The sequence below is a fragment of the Topomyia yanbarensis genome, chromosome 1, assembly GCF_030247195.1.
Source record: "Topomyia yanbarensis strain Yona2022 chromosome 1, ASM3024719v1, whole genome shotgun sequence".
Classification (NCBI taxonomy): domain Eukaryota; kingdom Metazoa; phylum Arthropoda; class Insecta; order Diptera; family Culicidae; genus Topomyia; species Topomyia yanbarensis.
Genome location: NC_080670.1, coordinates 148,778,185 through 148,798,201, shown reverse-complemented (window position 1 = coordinate 148,798,201; position 20,017 = coordinate 148,778,185).

Here is a 20,017-nt window from a genome sequence, read left to right as displayed (position 1 = left end):
GTGAAGTCCAGCAAAATCGAATTTAAAAAGTTGTACTTCTTATTTTCAAGCATTTCGTCAAAAATAAACTGTCGGTGACATGTCTGCTCAAATATAAGGGTAAGGGGAGGGGATGCTGCGAATCTATTTCAAAGAGCGACTCATCTGCTTGATATACCCAAAACGAATCTTTGAGAGCGGAATTGATTCTGTTTTTTTCGCTCTCGAACTGGGAGCGAAAAGCTCCCAAACGATGCATTAGTATTCAACCAACCTCATACTTGTGCAATACAATATCGTACCCCATAGCTACACGCTATTGGCTCATGCAGTGCAGGGATGACTTGAATAACACATACCATCGTCTCCATGCTGTCCCATTTGTGATCGTTGCTGCAATGATGCGAAGTTTATATAGCTCATTCGAACGACTACTCATTATGTGTCGTTATGGCCTAAGGTGTAAAGTAGGCGTTTTAACGAGAAGGTGTTTGTCGGTTCCAGTCCTGATGCTACCCGTTATTTTTTTTTTCTAGTAAGGCTTAGTTCCTAACACATACATACAAACGAAATAATAATAACAGCGGGGTAATGCTACAAAGCAAAATGCGCCAATGACGATATGACGATGCTGAAATACCGACGCGACGGCGGGGAGGCAAACGATATTATCTCACTCATCGTTAGTGTGAAGTATGTATATATGTATATATATATATATATATATATATATATATATATATATATATATATATATATATATATATATATATATATATATATATATATATATATATATATATATATATATATATATATATATATATATATATATATATATATATATATATATATATATATATATATATATATATATATACCCCCTTAAATCTTACTTAGTTGCCATAAAAAAGGCCCTATAAATCGATAACCTTTAGTCCTACAAGCTCAAGTTCTTCAACAAAATTGTACACTATGAGTATTTCTAAAACTTTTCGAAGACACCAACTTTCTATCTCGTCAGTATAAAAAGTTATTTTTTTGTTCGATCATAGTAAGCCATGCCTAATTTCAATTGTTACCAGATTGTGGGGAATATTCATACAAACAATTCCTCCAAAGACACCCTGTGAATATATTCGATGGTTTGGCCTCTAGTGAATTAAGTTCACGTTTTTGACGTTTCCGACCACTGTGCATGGGTCTTTTATATATTTACAAGATGTAAAAAATAAAAATTACAATACATTTTATTTTGAGCCTGTAAGATTCCGTGCGCGCAACTTGCTATTGCGAGCGGAGAACTTTTTTCGCGTCGGGAAGATGTTCGTTCTCTCGCCAATTTCGGGGTTATCCATGTCTCTCTCGTTGTCGTTTACGCCCGTATCAGCATCTGATTACCGCCTTGATACTCGCGATCAGATGTTCTTCCTGGCTTCTTGCCCTTGCGGGTCACGAATGTGAACGCTCCATCCTTGGTGGTAGTTTCTTCACTGGTAGTATTAGTTGTTAAGTTTGAAGTACTTGACGCAGCTTTTACAGTTGTCATTATTGCCTGAACAACAGCCACAAATTTGGCAACCGTTTGCGGTTCAGGTGAAGATATTGGAGCTTGGGTGTTGGCATTTTTTTCTGCAGGTGAGCTTTCCTCAGCGGTTTCTGGGCAGGGTTATCCGTAGTGTGCCGTTTGTTCACAGAACTGGCACGTATTCGTTTGTCCTTGATATGTACAAAGAGTTCGCTTTGTAATAGTATCACCCCCTTTTGTTTTGTGCTGCAGAGTAAGGTAGGAGGGAATGGGTTGGTCTACCCGCATTCTCACCACAAAGACACCATTTGAAATACCTGGGAAGTAGTTTCTCCATGTGTCCTCCGTAATAGATTCTACTGCTCCGAAATTCGACATGAATTTTTTAATTACCACTTTGCAAGTAAGTGGATTTTTTAGTTTAGTTTTATTTACGTGACTTTAAATTGGAAAATTCATTCGTCACGTTAAAGTAAGTGGAGATAAATCATGTAATTTAACTTCAATATTTCCATTATCCATGTATGTATCCATGTATTCAATATTTCCATTATCCAGTATCCATCTTGATTTCAACGTTGTCACAAACAAGCACGTGTTGCAAGTTGTTCTGCGAAATAAATCTTTTCGCCTGGGCGTTGAAGTTGAAGGTTATCAGCACCGCATGCCTGACGTGTTCAAGCTGTATGGAGATGACATCCGAAAACCGAAGCTGCATTTTCACCTTCAGCAGATGTTCCACATCACGAATACTTGGTCTTATGCGAAAAGACCTGAAGTCAATCGCCACTGTGTTAAGCCGAATAATCACGTTTTGTTGATGAGACTCAGTTATCTTGAAGAAAATCACCCAAGAATACAAATAACGGTATCCTTTGTTCTCCAAAAAATGTACACAAGTAACTGTTTTTTTCGTTCGCTTTGCACTGGCTCGGACAGAAGCAGGAGCACACTGAGTATCGTGACCGCTGTCTTTGATGGTTGAAAATAGACTGGAATAGGAAGTTAATATGTCTTTGAATAAAGTATGTGTTATCTGTGTAGTCCGCAGGGATATACACGACGCCTACACATGTGTTAGTACCATGGTTATTGATGTTTATCCAGAGTTGTTATTGTTTTATCTCTTTCGTTTAGATGCTAACCGATTAGAAACAGCGATGAGCACACCACCACAATCAGCAACCAGTATGTCACGATTGTTACGATAGACATAGACATCGAATGACATCGTGTTCTGCATTGGATATCGACACAGATCTTTCAATAGGGCCAAAGTCGCAATGTACTCAAATGGAGAAAAATCAGTTTCAATATACGGCGATGCTTTTCTAAATGTAGTTTTTATTGTAGGTATAAATTACTTTATGGCCATGTTTTTCCGGAAGCATCTATGGTTAAACCTTATGACAATATAACAAAGAATTTAATTCCTATGTGCTTTTAGTGGGTAGAAACTAAAAAAATGCTTACGCCCAATTTGCATCCCAGTCGTGATTTCGCCCTTCAGCAACCACCATTTGCGGAAGGGCTAAACGGTGTACATAATTTTCATAAGGGCGCGGTAAAAGGGCTAAACTGACTCTGTCTTGCTGGGTAGGGCTGGGTAAATGGGCGAGCTTGACAGTATACTTTTTAATAGGGCTCAGCAAATGGGCGCATAGAAACCCAATGTAAATGATAGGGCGCGTGCATCTTTTCTTCGAATTTCATGAAAATATCGAAATATTCGAATGTTTATGTGCAACAACTATCGCGTAGACATGATCCTAGTAGATATTGCTTATCATTTATATAATAGAACCGCCGTTTAAAGAATAATTTTGTGAATAATAACCGTACGCCCGGTTCTGTCAAAAAATGTAAGTTTAGCCTATATATTCCATATGAGAAGAAGGGCCTAAGTCGAAATCTCGAAGAAAATGCATGTTTCGCCGTTTTGTTTTCTTTAATTATAAATCGAACTAAAAACCATTTTAACTAATTTTCACCTCAATCTTGTAGTATTTTTGTCGCATAATGTCATAATAGCAAAAAACGCAGTTTGTTTACATTTGCGATTTAAGCCCTAATGAAAGATCTATGTCGATATAGCTATGAACAGCTCATCGATCTGTGTGTGTATTTTTGTCACGTTATGGAAACGGGAATTCATATCAAAAGAGGCACTATCTATATGTAGTAATAGATGTGGCTTTGGTTCATTAGGAGGTTAATAACAGTCTGTTATCTTTCTCCGGACAAAACCAGCCTAGAAACCGTGTGGTATCCGGCAAGTTGAAGCATCTCACCCAAGAATTGATCGATCGAATTCCTGCTCCCATGTAGTAACAGGCGACTGAAAATAGAAGCCCTCAAGTAAAGGTGCCGAGAACTTAATTTCTGATTGGACCAAAATATACCAGTCGCGCAGGGAGTCTCATGGGTCCTGCCCTTGCTGTGCTAAGCCAATCCCTGTCACAATTTAAGTTTATTACTTCGCAAATCGAGAGATACAGGTGGTGATCGTGTATCAGGCAACGTGTTTGGTATATTCTAGTTGCTCTACAATAAGTGCTGATGATGAAATCTGTAGTGCTGTCATCGAGTATGGTTAGATTAATTAATCGTCAGCATAAACGTCCAGCAACTATGAATCTATCCCGCCTTATGTAGGAAGGAAAAGGTTTCATAGCTTTCGTTCAAGAACTGCATTTTTTTAAAGAAAACTTCTATGTTGAAAGCTACTTAACCCCGTCTTTGTAGCTTTCAACAAAAATGGCATGCCAAATCCACGTGAAATACCTCATGCATGCATACTTGCGACATGTGGACGCATGTCTTATATCCGACTTCACAACTCACGATATTTATACTGTCACGGTCGATATGACTGTTAATAACATAAACGAGAAATACGTCTATTTTTCGGCATATTGGCCGTATAATGAACCATCACCTTCTGATAGTTTCAAAGGGTTGTTTACTGTGACAGAAATGGGTTTCCACTTATAATCGGCTGATGCAAATGCGAACCATATAATTTGGGGCAAATCAGATAACAATTTGAGAGGCACCGTATTGATGTAATACTCAAGTAGTACAAATTTGCGCAATGTTAATGTAGGAAATTATCGTTATCTAATTACAAGTATATCGTCTGGGACTGCTACGAAGAGGGCTTGGCGACTAGGTTTCATGGGCATCTTTCGACGATTGAATCTACAAGTGAATTGGATGAGGTCGTGCATAAAATAAACTCACTCACAGTAGCATCATACCAAGAAACTTGCTCGTTATGCGTGCTTCTAGAGAAACTCCTTGGTGGAATACCGAATTTTTTTAGCGCCAAAAAGACATATAGAATAGATTGGAATCGCAGACGCAGGGAAAGGGAATTTGAAGTCCATCTGTGTGACCAAGTCAGCTGCCAGATACTGATGAAATGAATTCGAAACCTTACTCATGACTTATTTCGTAATTTTTCATATAGTGCGGTTAAATCTGGTGAAATACTCTAAATGCTGGATTAGACAAATATTAATATGTATGTCTGGACGATGCATGAAAATCTGGAAGAATCCAGATAAATAAGAAATGATGGCGTCCCTGGGCAAGAAAACGGATCTGCACCGTTTCGGATTAGTTGAGTCTGGATCAGAACCATTTTTGCTCAAATTTAAGAAGCGAAAGCATGGCATGAGGGAACCCATTTGAATTGGAATACAGAAAATACAAATCTATTTTAATTAATAGTTATATACATGCATGTTGCATTGTTCAATTGGAAGTTATTTGAACTTGAAGAGCAGCTCATGAAAGAAAGAATGATGAATTTTATTAATCATTCAACGAATATACAAATATGGCTGCATCTACAGTCCCGCAGCCAGGATTTTGTTTCGGGAGGGACTGTAAAATTATTGCATAAATCTTTAATACTGATTTGATTAAATTTTAAGAAGTAGCTTATGAGAATAAATGCGAATGTAAGACAATAGAAACCAAAAATCCTACAAAGAAGGTTCTTCGTCACAAGAAAGGCTATAGTACAACGACAGATTATTGATGATAATTTTGATTTTTATTATTTATTTACAAATTACTATTTACTCTCGTTACAACAACGGATATTCACGGATATTCGGATGCTAACCGAATATGACAATCCCTGATGGAGCTAGTAAATGCATAGTATTCAAAACTACACGTTTGGAATGTGTATAAGACTCTAAATCGAAATGAGTAGAAAAATATTGTTAGAATGTTCAACAAAAAGAACGTGACCGGTATCTTCAGTGGTTCGAAATAACCTTTTCCTCAATATTTCCTAAATAATTGGCTCAAACCAAACAAAATACAAACTTGTTAAGAGTCACCGAAAAACTTGTTTTTTCTTAAGCTTATTTTTTAAACATTTCGGGAAGGGAGTGGCTTTGGCCCCCTAGCCCCCCTCTGGCTACATGCCTGTGCTTCTACAATGGTTTCTTTCCATAATTTTCAATTCAATACTACGCAAACTATTTAATGCAAGAGAGAGAAAGAGAGAGAGAGAGAGAGAGAGAGAAAGAGAATTTTCCATGTACTGTGATGAGTTGCCGAAAAAGAAAAGCCATCGCGAACATAACCTATGCAAAACTAAACAAGTATTCATAAATTCCGAAAATTAATTTTTTTATAGCCGAACCAGTTTAAAGTTAATAAATACATGAGCAAAATTTATGCTGTTCATTATCGCAAATAATTCATCAAGATTTAATTACAATTGTAACCGAAAAATAACCAATAGGCTCGAAATGACCTACAGACTTCCCATGAACATCGACAAGTTTGTACCTGTGTGCAAAATTCCGTGCACGCGTTCAACCTCTAATATGTTTCGTCTCGATGTACAGGATCGCCTCGAACGTCAGCATCCGTGTACGTACACCGGGTGCGTACACGAGAACGACACGCACAAGACGAAAAGAATAAACTCTCACCCTCTAGTGAGGGTGAGAAAGAGAAACCAGGTGCCACGAACCTATGTGTACGCACACCCAGTTAAGCTCAGCCGAAAATGGACCGGAGTTCTGGCTGGTTCCAGTTCTAGTTAGAATCAGTTGTGTCACTGGAGCCGGAATACGGACTGGAACCAGCCAGAATTCCAGTTCAATTCCGGCTAAACTTTAGTTTAATATGAGCACAGAACCGGAGCGGACATTGTGTACGACGTTTATTTGGGAAGTTTGGTTAAAATTTTTACAACTAATGTGCATTATGCCTAACGTACATTATGCCAATCGTTCATGATGCCTAACGTATTTTATATCAAAGTACTTATGCCTAACGTGTGTATGCCTAACGTATTTACACCTAACGTCGAGCACCTCTTTAAAAAAGTCGTAGAACAACATATTTTAAACAAATTGGCTGGTGACATGCAAGCTCTATGTTTCATACTTTTCATTCCACAAGAAATCTTTGCGTCAAAGGAATTAGAACAATAAGTGCCGTTTCTTCCATATTATCTTTTTTTAACACACTTGCATCACCAAAAAGGCAATAACTTTTTTTTCTATCTTGCAATATTAATTACAAAAATCTATTTTTGATCAAATGTGCTTAAAACTTTCTAACGAAAGAAGCTAAACGGTCCAAATTTTGAAATAAACTATTCTTCAAAATATCCAACTGAAATTCTAAAACCATCTTCACAAAAACTAAAACTGCACCGAGCTTTTTTAATAACTTGTTAAATAAAAATACAAGACATAGAGCTTGAGTGTCTTCGACAAAGTTTTTCTGCAAGACTGTAAAACTTTTTAGACAAAGTTTCAAAAGAATATTTTTGGATGTTTACAAAATTAATACAATCCAACCCACTATTTACATTATTAGAAATGAACGTACTTTACATATGTTTTTCTACCATTTAATTCCACTATGTTTCACAGTGAAATTAAATGGTAGAAAAACATATGTAAAGTATTTTTACATTTCTTACAAAATAAATGTATAGGATTCGCTCAAACTTTGAAAACTTTTTCCGAGGCCCGGAGGGCCGAGTTTCATATACCAATCGACTCAGCTCGACAAATTGAGACAATGTCTGTATGTGTGTATGTATGTATGTACAAAATGTCATGTAATTATCTCAGCAGGCCTAACGCTCCCATTTGACACTATTATTTTTGTTTTTCAATATGTTGTTTACTTTCTGAGATATGGGTAATTTTGTCAAAACAGGGCTGGTTTGAAGCGAATAACATTCGCACAAGACAACTATATCATGTGAAATAAACAGAAACAAAAAGCTTATAAAAATACCTTTCCAACAAGCTATAGATTGTCAAAATCCGTTCACGATCGGCGGAGATATTAAACATTTTGTATTTTCGTTCTTCGCTTACCAATTTCCACTAACTAAAGCCAAGGCCGTTCCATACAGAGTATTGCTTTGCTGGTTTTTTAGGGTCAAAACTAAACCGATTTTGAATATCCGGGTATGCAAACACATCTGCGTGATTCAAGGATTTTGATTCCGAAAACATTTTGTGAATTTACTTAATAATCAATTACCTATTTCTCAAAAATTAGTAAGCATGTTCATTTCAAAGACAAAATAATGTGTAAATTCACTTCAATGTGCAAATTTGTCCAGAGTTTTTTAATTTCGATTATAGAGGTTTTAACCTTAAGGTCATTTGCTTCTTCGGGTTAGAAAAATCTCTTATGAAAAATTTCTAACCCTATGTGCGGGGTCGGGACTCGAACCCAGGTGCGCTGCGTACAAGGCAATCGATTTACCAAGTACGCTACATCCACCCTCATTGTCCAGAGTTGATGAATTTACCCGTTGGATTGAGCAATGCGTTCACTCGTGAGATAAACGTTGGATGGTATATGAATACATCAAGTAATCCTCCTAGTAGTGAGAAAATAGATTTCTAATATAATTCATATTCATATTATACTCGTAGCATCACCAAGAGCAACTGTATTTTTGAATAACAAAATTGTAGTGGAAATTTATCAGTTACATTATTGAAAATAAAGATTTAAAGAATCAAAATTTCGCACTATAAAAAAAATAATGTCACAGCTCTAACCATCATTTACCATTCCTCACAACTGACACTTAGTTGTACTGAAAACCCCAATATACATTTTTCATAATCAATGTGACTAAAAGCATATTTATTTGCGAAAAAATACGACATGTAATTTCAAGAATGTTCGTGTCTCAAAGCAGTCCAGGGGCACTTTCAATACTAACTGGCTTTTCGATGAATTTAAGTACTTATTCTGGTAGTTTGAACCATTTCTTTGCAATGGTATTGCTTTGTATAAGACTTATTAACCCATATCTCCAGAACGAGAGTTCCGAACGAAACAATTCGCAAGTAATAACGATGGGTGGAAAAAGACTGCATTGTAATCGACTGCATGTATGACTTTTATGCCATCGACAATAATATAATTGCCAACATAGCCTGGACACTTGACACTCTTTTCTAGATATTTCAATGCGAATGAATACTATTTACAGGTGGCCTTTTCTCAGTTTACTATTTCTAATTACGCGTTAAAATACTGGACCTGAAAATTCCGTTCTATACAAAATCATTTTTCAGATGCCTGTAACCAAAAAGATATCTTTTAATTCCAAAACAAATTCCTGATTTCTAGATTTTCTGATGACTAATTAAGGACCATCAATAAAGTAGAAACACCAGATAATCCTAAAAATTCCGTCAAGAAAAAAAGAACGAAAACGTGCTCTTTGCAATGGGATTTTCACAAACATTTCAGAATATTCTGAAACAATGGTTTTGGAATTCGTTTTATTCATTTACATCATTTAAACAACTTTCTTAAAATATTATTATATATTCTCATTTTTTTCCAGCTCATTCCATTAATGTATTATATTCAATTGGTTTATTTTTTGCATTTAAAATATTTGACTAATAAGAAATATATGATCATTTCATTTTAAAGATTTTTTTCATTTTGCATTGTTTTTATTTATTTTGTTTATGTGACCTAATTTTATTTATTGTATTCATTTAATTCTTTGTATGCATTCCGATCAGTTTATCATCTTATGTATCTTAGTCCAATTATTCATTTAATTTATTTTATTCACTTTTTTCTGATATTTTTCCGGTTCACACTTTTATTCATTTTAATAATCCGACTAATTTTGTTCAGTCATTCACTTTATTCATTTCGTCTAGAACATTAATTAGATACAATATAATTTCTTCTATTAATTCTATTACTTTTTAATATCGCTGATTTTTTCATTTAAATAATTTAACTGCTTAAAAACAAACAAAATGATAAAAAGATAGAAAACATTTTTATTGTGATAAAAATTCTTTATTTTGTTTATATTATTCATTCCATTCATTTTATTGATTTTATTAACTCTCTGTTTATCCTGTTATTTATGAACAACATTTTCATTTAGCTTTACTGCCTATGCTCGCAAATCAGTCCCATAAAGATAGAAAACGGGACAAATATGCGTTCATGGGCAGTATAACTTTGGGCTTGGACAAGGTTTCTTCACAAAAAAAGTAAAACTAATAATTGTGACAATCACCGTTTATTTGAGAGCTAATAGTTGCAAGAAAGATCCGTAGAACTCAAGTTATTGAAATTGTTTTGATTGGATTTCACTAGAGCAGTGCTGCCAGAGACATTTTCAGTTATCGGTGAAAAATTATATTTTGATATATCTTCGTTTTCTTCAAATATTTTTGAAAACTGATAAAATCTTATCTGTCTTATCTGCCCAAACTATTCAAAACTTTGCAGAAGATGTGTATTAAGGATTAGTATGTAAAAAATCAGCAGCTTCTAACACTGCTAGAGAAGCATCTATCTTGATCAAAACAGGTTTTTCGTGTTTCTTTACTCTAACACTTTTAATAAAAACGGCTTTGGTACCCTATATATGCGACAAAATAATTAGGTATGAAAGAGTTAATTTAATCCATATTATTCATATTAGGGTAAGGTGGGGCAAATCCGACCGTTGGGTAAACCCGACTCCCTCTGTTATCGAAAATCGAAAGCACTAAGCGAACTAATATCAATGTTGTCGTGTAGAGCATCGAAAATAATTATAATGGTGGTATGACAGCATTTTACTAGTCTACATTGAGATGCTCAAACCTTATTGTTGTTTTTACAACTTTTGATTTGATTTTTGTGTATCATTGACTACAGGATATTTCTTATTGTTAAAGTGAAAGCATAAAAAGTGTAAGTGGATTTAAATTCTTTGATTAAAGGTCTACAAAGTGCATAAATGAATTTAGTCCAACTTTTTCATCATTTTTTTAATTACATCGTAATGAAAAATGACGCGGTGGGGCAAATCCGATCTCTAAATAGTAGGGTAAATCCGACCGCTTTTTTGCTAAGAAAATGATTATTTATAAAATTGGAATATATTTTTATTGTTATTTTTTATTATTTTTTCACAATGGTTTATAATTACAAACGAAAGATACAAAAACGTGATGAATATAGTATTCGTCTAGTAATTGCTTCGAGAAAAATGGGAATATCTTTACGCACTACTGCTCGTGATTTGGACATTCCAAGATTGACATTGAATTCCATTTTCTTCAAGCTACAATTCAATAACATAACATTCATTGATTTATTTTCAATGATAAATCCATATAATTTGGGTAGTATCTATACTAAATCAACCAAAAACATAGGCTGTCGGGTTTACTCCACCATTTTTGAAAACTGCAAGAATGAACGTTTTCGTAAAACACTAAAACATCTCAAAGTTTTCCCAAGATAGGAATAAAATACTATACATTGAACGTTGTCCAGAAGTCTAACCTTTAATTTGGTATATAAAACGACTTGATCCGATGTAAAATGAGCATTTCACAGCCAAAACCATTTACTAGGTCGGATTTGCCCCACCTTACTCTATTTATTTTATTATTCCAATTTTTTATGGTTTTATTCATATTATTTATTTCAATCACTTTATTATATGGTTAGTTTTTCCTAGTTCACATATTTTATTCAGTTTCTTAATTTTATCAATTCGGTTTTGCCAGTCCTTTATGTTATTGTATGATAGCTTGTTATCCTGAAACAATTTAATTTTCTCTCTTAATTTCATTACGGTTTTAATATCGTCTAATTTTAATTTGAGCTAATTTGATTTATTTATTTTGTTAATTTGATTTATGTTAATCATTCTATCCATTTTATGAATAACTTTTTTATTTTAAATTTTGTTTTGTTTTATTATTTTTCTATAATTTATTCAGTTTATTCGAAGCGTTATTCGTGCACATCTCACATCTAGTTGCTTGTAAATTTAGCGTGTGATCGGCAAGCTAATGAATAATACAACAGTGATATGTGTAAGAAATATCTCATCTCACTGATAGGTGGATTAAATCGGTTTTTTATTATTTATTTTTGCAGATTTTATTTTTTGTTATCATGTCCTTAAGACGACTTTCACAGTTTTTTAAGACACACTTTTTTTCTTCTATCACATCAATAGTCTAGCTTCTATTATTTTAAAAAATATATGTGCTTTGCATTTAAAATTCAATTTTCTTAAATCAATGCAGCGAAAGTTAAAACAACATCGTTTTCGCAATTATACCTCGAATCATGACCTTATATGGTATTAAAGCAGAATTATCTTTCGTTAACTTCAATCAATGATATTGGAGTTCAAAAAAAAACATTTTATGCGAAAAAGTGTTCAAAAAGGTAATAGTTAGATATTAGATCACTTGAAACAAATTATCCGATCTAAAATAATCTTGAAGCTCTCTGACGATTACTTCAGTTTCAAATCAATCCCGCGAAAGTTTTTCTAATAAACCCTCTAAACCTTAATTTTAAAAATTAAATAAAAAGTTTGAGAGATGGAGTTTGCGTGTGTTCAGCAAACTTTGCTACAGTCGTTGTATAACTGAAGGTAGTATGTATCTCTCTAGAATGTCTAAAAAGGGGCCTACAATCAACTAAAACTCCTAAGTGGTTAAGTTTGAGTAAAAAGTTAAAATTCCTGCTAAATTTGTCTTCTGGACCACTATGCACTGTGCCAGATCGATTTGTAAGACCATTAGAAAAATATACTAATATTTAGTTAATTAGACATGTAATCTAAAAAACAGTCCATTTGGGGGCCCTTACACGCGTTATAAAAGTGTCATTACAAAGTAATGACATCACTGAAATTGTATGGGAATTCCATCATTACTCGCCTTACACGTTCATTAAACGTGGCATTAGAAATTTTTAATAATTACATTCGTACTATTTACAAACATATAATAATTGATCTTTTATGTAGTGCTCAAAAATTTAAACTTTCTCCGGTTTCCAATTCGACCTGCCCTAGCAAAACATGACGCGCCGACACAACTGTTCGTTTGATTGTTTAGCCGCACTGCAGAGCTTCAGGCAGCTGCCGTGCGAGTATTCTCTATGCGGTCATCATACATTGATCAAAAACATCTAAATTACGTCCACTTCCTGCGATCTCCATCACATTCCCCCGGCAGCAAATCATGGTGGCGAGCAAATCCTTTCTCACACATAATCCAATCTCACGCTTGATTGGAAATGCAGACCAAACTAGCCGAATGGTCGCACACTGTCTGGAGTGTACCCTTCGTTTTGATTGCCTCTTTTCTAATCAACCATCATCGGGTGCCGCTGGCCACGCTCGTAGGCAACCGGACACATCTTGTCAGGCGGTTCGGTGAAAAAGGGCAGACAGTGTTATAAATAGTTGTGATGCTGCCGATGAACAGCTTCCAAGTGTTATAGAGCGAGAGAGAGAGAGAGAAAAAAAAAATCTTCACAATCACAGCCCAAATAAAAAAGTCAAACCTTTCTGAAAATAGCACTTCGTGTCAATCCGTCCTGGAGCAGCTGTAAATCATTTGGCGTATAAAATTGGTCACCGGTCGCTGCAGTATTTTATCTTTACGACAAACCATATCTAAGCGGAGTTGTAACTTTAAAGCAACAACAATTAAGTGATGATCGCATCACCTTGCTTGATTGGCTTAAAGTTCAAAAAAAGAACTATTGGACCATATTTTTCATCGTTTATATGATGAATGAAATGCAATATTTTTAATGCTATTCAGATAGATTATACAACAGGTCGGAAAATTGGAACCTAGAAAAACCTCGAAAATAATAAAAGCCAATCATACTCCGCGGGACCTAATATATGTAAGAACCATATTATTTTTTATGTTTTTATTAAAAAATAGAAGCGTTGTACATTTTGGACTCTTTCTTTCGAATACACAAAGTGCCAATCTTTTGTTATACATTATTAAAGTATTCCATGCACTCTAAATATACCAGAGTGGTGAAAATTTCACGTATCATTTGCTCACGTGCTGCCAAACGCTTCATAACAGGAAATTGAATCCATGTCATTTCGCAGTTTCGTGTGAGACACTACCTCCTGCTTCACCCTCGTCTTACCACACGGCTGTGAACTCCAGTGGAGAACCGATCAAGTTCAATGACTTTTTAAACGATTTCCCATCTTTCTCCGAAAGGCACTCCGAATTCCGGAAAATAGTTTAAATATTTCCACCTCATCTACGCATCAAGCTGCTAGTTCAATGCACGCCGTCGTGAAATGTCGGTTCCTACTAAGGAAACCCGAAAACCGGGCACCGTAAACGGAGGTGTGTAAATGTAAATAACTTCAGATGCCTCTTGCACTTCAATCACGTGCTAACAAATGACTTTGAGTTATGCCTCACCATAAGCGGGTAAATCTGAACGGTAAGACTGCGCTTTTCCCCCTTCCAACGGCTGCTTGTCCGGAAAGTCACGTCTGCTGCTGCACACTGATTGACTTACATCTCCGGCAGCCAGTCTGGGGCACAGACGAACCCTGGCCCACTAATGCAGGACGGAGAACACGTGATGGCGGATGGGCTGCAGTGGAAGTAAAGTATTTTCGTTAGCGACGCTGTTCGGTTGCTAGGCCGAAAATAGAAAATCTAGGTTCCTCCAGCCACCCAGCATGAAGGACCAGACTACTCAGAAAGCAGTCAATACTGACGGGGAGAATTAATATAAACAAACATTGACTAAATCGGTGTCCTATGTCGTCGGAACGGAAAGGTAACTTTAGACCTTCCTAGGTTTATGATTATTTTCGTCCATTTTGGGGGAAGCTTCAAATGACGAACTGTTGATTCATATGAGCCACATGGTGGTGTTCTCTTTGTTAATGCTGTTTTCATTAGAGATTTATGCATTACTACACACCAGTCGCTAGTCAGTAATCAATTGTAATGGTTTAAATTACCTAATGTTAAAATGTAGAATAATGGCGAATTAGTGTTACATATTTAAGAAATTTACTCTCCTAACCCGAAATTATTCTGGCTATAACCAATATGGTACAACCGTAAAAAAAATAATAATAATTGTTGGAAAGCTATGTTTAGTCTAACCGCATTCAAAACAACAAAGTGAAAATGAACTTTGACCATATTTCAGCTGTTATCTCATCGATTTCTGACCTTTTTACACCACAAAAAGATCAGAGAAATATATGAAAGGTTCAACTGAATTCATCGATTTTTATGTGTTTCATTAATGTTTCTTTCGCTATCAGCTCGATTACCGGCGCTGCTAAACATAAACTAGCTGTGATAATCCTGTGATAAATTCTAAGTTAAATTCATTTTTGTTATTTTATCGCACATTCTAGCTTCAATTTCACTAAGCCGTACTACTAGTTATAAGAATTCTACAACCGTACCTCTAATTGTAAAGATTTACAACACCGTGTTTTAACTTTAAGCTTTTAAAAAATTATTCATAAGCTGCACTAACCTGATGCGAACTAATCTTTGTTAATCAACCGCCTCCTTCATCGTGTGTATTTTCCAACCCACTACTCGTTTGACAGCTCTCTGCTGTAAATTAGTGACGGAGGCGCATTCGCAGTTTGCGTAACACTCCCCCCACAGTACACAGGATTCTGGTTCCTACGTACTCTCTGTTGCGCCGAGTTCCAACACCGCCATCTTGACCGCTGGACGTTTGTACATATATGTTGAACCGTGTCTTCATCGTACCGCTGCGAACTTGGCCGTCCTTCAATGTCACATCCACGACACGTCTTTTGGGTCCCGAGTTCCTTGGAATATCAGGATCAACGATCACCATAACATCCCCCCTCCGAAATGCCATTTCGTTCAGCGGATTATCGAAGATAAGTACTCCTGTTGCCACCACTTCCAGAAAGCTTTCGATGTTCGCCGCGTGTTTGACAGCGTAGCGGGTCGGTTACCATACGATAACAGTGGTTTAGAGCCACTGGATGAGCCTAACAGAAAGTAGTTGTAGGCTTAAGGACTTCACTTTCTTCGTCCTCTATTGTCGTTTATGGTATTCTCTATTTCCAGTAGAGTGTTCCGTAGAACTTCGTCTGTCAATAGTCATAGAAGCTTCATGTTGTTCAAGATGTTCTTCACAGATTGCACCAATCTCCTCCAGCTTCCATCCATGTACAGATTACTCGGCCAGAACGACCACTCAGTGTTTGGAGTCACGAACTCTTTCATGATCCTTCTCCTGATTCATGGAGCGAACTGCTTCGTTCAGATCTCGATTGGCACCAACAAAGCTCATACTTCGATCGCCAAAAAGCTCTAACCTCGCAATGAAGTTCCTCAGTGCCATGATACAGGAACTGGACTTAAACGTATGGGCCATTTCTTTGTATACAGCGGGTACCACCAAGCATGTGATGAGTACACCTCTTCTTAGTACATCTGCCAACGACCACCTACATCGGACCGAAAGAATCGAGAATGGCTGGGAATACTTTACTAGTCTCGCTGACGGATGATCTACCATGACGGGCGGTTGCGAACGAGCTCTAGACTTCCTGCAAGTCTGGCAATCTTGTCGAATCTTGTAACAAAATCTTCGCATCTTAGGGATTAGATATTTCTAACATAATTCGTTGACGACATGGTTTAGATGATGATAGCGCTCTGGATAGAAACGTACAACAAGTATGGTTAATAGGCGCTTCTTCGGTAGCAAAATGGTACGGGCAGCGGTCGGCTGGATGAATTTACAACTAGCAGATTTTCCAAGCATGCGCAGAATTCCTTTTTTGTCGAGAAATGGCGATATCTTGTATATCAAGCTTGTTTTGGGGAATAGGGGCAGCTTTCACTACGGCAACATTCTTGAAACCCGATAACAATTTCCTTACTGTATTCGTCTAGCTGTGCTTACTTGTAAAGACAGTGTTCAGCATCCAGTAGCTCTTGCTGATTGAAGGTTCCAGTTGTAGGAGTACGATACTGTAATTTCGCCTGAGTTTTCTTAAAAAACTGGAGCATATACGCAACGACATTTACGAGTTTACGCCAGTTAGAGTATTGGCGAAAATTATGATGGAGACACGGACTGCAGGGATGTTTACCGATACATTCATTTGGATTGTCGTTGTGGCTTGGCTGGACACGCTTGTCGCGGTTGCCACAAAAACATCGATGGTGAAGGGTCAGGAATCCTTTGCCACTTCGTCCCGTCATCGGCTACATTAAGTTTTGTCGGGATCCAGAACCACTCGGATAGGTCGGTGTTTTCTAAATTGTTTCCGACCCATTTGCAGTACTTCCTGTTACCTGAGCGTAACTAACAAAGGACATCTCAGGACAGTTTTTGCAGCAACAAAGACACATTCTGTCGAGTCTTCTTCTTCGTAGCGAAAGTAAGCGACCGCTGCGTATCCATTCTCGCTAGAAACAACAAAATATGCAGCTGTTATTATTGATTTCCATGGACGACGTTGTTATCGTTCGGTAGCACCCCGGAACGGAAACTTTCTCCACATTGTTCAACACGCTGTGCCACGTTCTCCTCTTCGAAAGTTATTGACAGGTTATCGGCTCATCCCAACCAACGCCAGAGCGCAAAATTTCGTGAAAAACACTTCGAGGAACATCAGCGCATTTGGCAGAAGTCCGAGCGGACCGTACACCGACATGAGGGTTCGTAGTACTTCACGCTTCGTAGGGGCTTCCACTCCGGAAAGCAACTGTTGTCTGCATCATTTCGGGATTTTAAAGGTAAACGTATCGCTGATTGTGTTCCACCGCATACCCAGTACTTTCTCGGTTGCCAACTCGCTAGATTTCTTCAAAACCTTCTGGAAATATGTACCGCCACCCATGGCATCTACCGCCTTTTTAGAGTTGGACAACCATCCTCGGATCTCCTCGGATACTACGTAAGACGTCCGGAAGTGGCGTAACTTGATCAGGCCCTTTCAGCAAGAACGAGTTCAAGGAAATGCGTCCCACCTTGGCTGCAGTACCCCACACAATCTTAAGCTTCCCAGGACTGCTAGGATTGACAACCGGAAAGATTGGCAGATACCACGAGCGTTCCTTGCGCATAACTTCTTCTTGTGCCGAAATCTTACGAATATATTCCTTTTGCCTTGTAGTCCATAATTTTCTCGTGATGAGATTTCGACAATTCAGGCTTCAGAGCCAGGCGCTTGTCAATACACTGCTGGCTCTTCGAGGCCATATTTTTAAAGTCTGGTAGCCGAACATCGTCATACTGCCACCGGTTTCGCATCCTTTCTCCAGTCTCTTTGTGGCTGATTGCAGCAACATCATCGCTCGTTCGTCTTCTTTTGACATCAATGACTTACCGGCAGGTTGAAGTCCGAGGCTATCCAGTGCGAAATAGCTTTTAACGGTTCAGTGCAGCGCCTCGCACTGGCAAATCTGGTAGTGGGACATGTTGGGAGATCATGAGTCATCCACATGCTTCCCACCGGATTTCCCACAACGAGCCTGATTGCTAAAATGAGCAGCTGTGTGTCTGATTTTTTTGCAATTAGTGCAGTTCATGACACGTGGCATAAAAAATGTTTGCATAGATAGAGCAGTCCAGTACCTTCACTGGCTGAAACATGGACCTTTGAAACACGCAAATCCTGGTATCGGCAGATCCACGCAATTCAAACTCGAATCAGAGACACCCTCGTCAATTTCAACCCGATTAGCAGCTATATGTACTATATACTACTTCGTAAACGTCCATAATCAGCAATATAATTTACCTGCTTCAAAGTACATACCACTACCGAAAGCTTATCAGGGCGCATTTTCGAGATTTCTGTCACGGCCAAATATCGTTCCGCAGAACTCCAGAAACTTGCAATAAATTCAGACACTTTTTGTCAGAATTCTGGAAAAAGATCACCTAAGACCCGGTAGAAGAGTATGGATATAACTTGAGCCAGGGAGTCGATTTTATTTCTACATCCATCTCGACTTGAGGCGAATCATTGTCAAGGGAAGTCCTTTCTGCACATGCTTATTACCCAGTGCACGTTAGTAGGGGAACCAAGAATGGGAATGTAATATAATAGCGGTACTTATTACCTATAGCTGTAGCCAGGCAGCTCACAGGATGAGAAACACTGCTACTCCTCTGCGGGTTGAATAACAAACAATTAACGCGCTCTCACAAAGGAAGTAAAAATTCCAAAAGCTCTAAGAAGCGCAGAACGCTCAGAGGACTTTGGAAGCGGATTAGCTAGCTTTTCTTTGTAGTACACGGACTGGAAAAACAACGTCTACACGCTTCGAGCGTCCCTGTACGAATGGTGGTAATTTAGTACATGTTTATTATATGGCAATGATTCACAACCCGGGGTCCGCGGACCTCTAGGGGACCGTGACGTCATTGCTGGGGGTCCGGGAAGAAAAATATATTTTCCGAGTGCATATTCAAATTTCATGTCTTATTTCCTAACAACTTGCAAATAACATATTGATAGCATACAAAAGCAATGTTTATCCGTGAGAGTCCGCAGTAACCCAGGGTGTTATAAGGGGTCCGTGGTACGAAAAAGGTTGAGAACCGCTGTCCTAGAATATTTACGAAAGTTCAATTGCGTGAAAAACTTAGTCGAAGACAGTCTAAATTCTGTCTGAAGATAACTAAATCGGGCCATTAAGGATATCGTATCCAGTGTTACAAAATGGCAGCTGAAAGGAGTGTCGTATTCCTTCTTTTTATAGAGGTTTTAACCTTAGGGTCATTAGCTCTTTTCGAGTTTGAAAAATCTCTTTTTGACAAATCTCTAACCTTATGTGCGGGGTTCAGAATGGAACCCAGATGAGCTGCGTACAAGGCAATCGATTTACCAACTACACTATGCCAGCCCCTTACCTTCTTCTTGTTTTTACACGGAAAATTTGTTTTTCATAATTTCAACGAAAACAGAAGTATTTTTTAATTTAAACTGGTTGATATTTGGGCGAATAGAATTTTGTTGAAAATGTGGCGTGGCGAAACGCATAGCAGATATTTCGAAAAACTTGAACTGTAAAAAATTTACGATGAGAGATAAATTTATTTATTTATTTAGAAAAAATTGAGAAAATCGAGTAATTAATGTTATATACATGGTGAATAAATTGAATCATAGCATTTAAGTATAAGTCT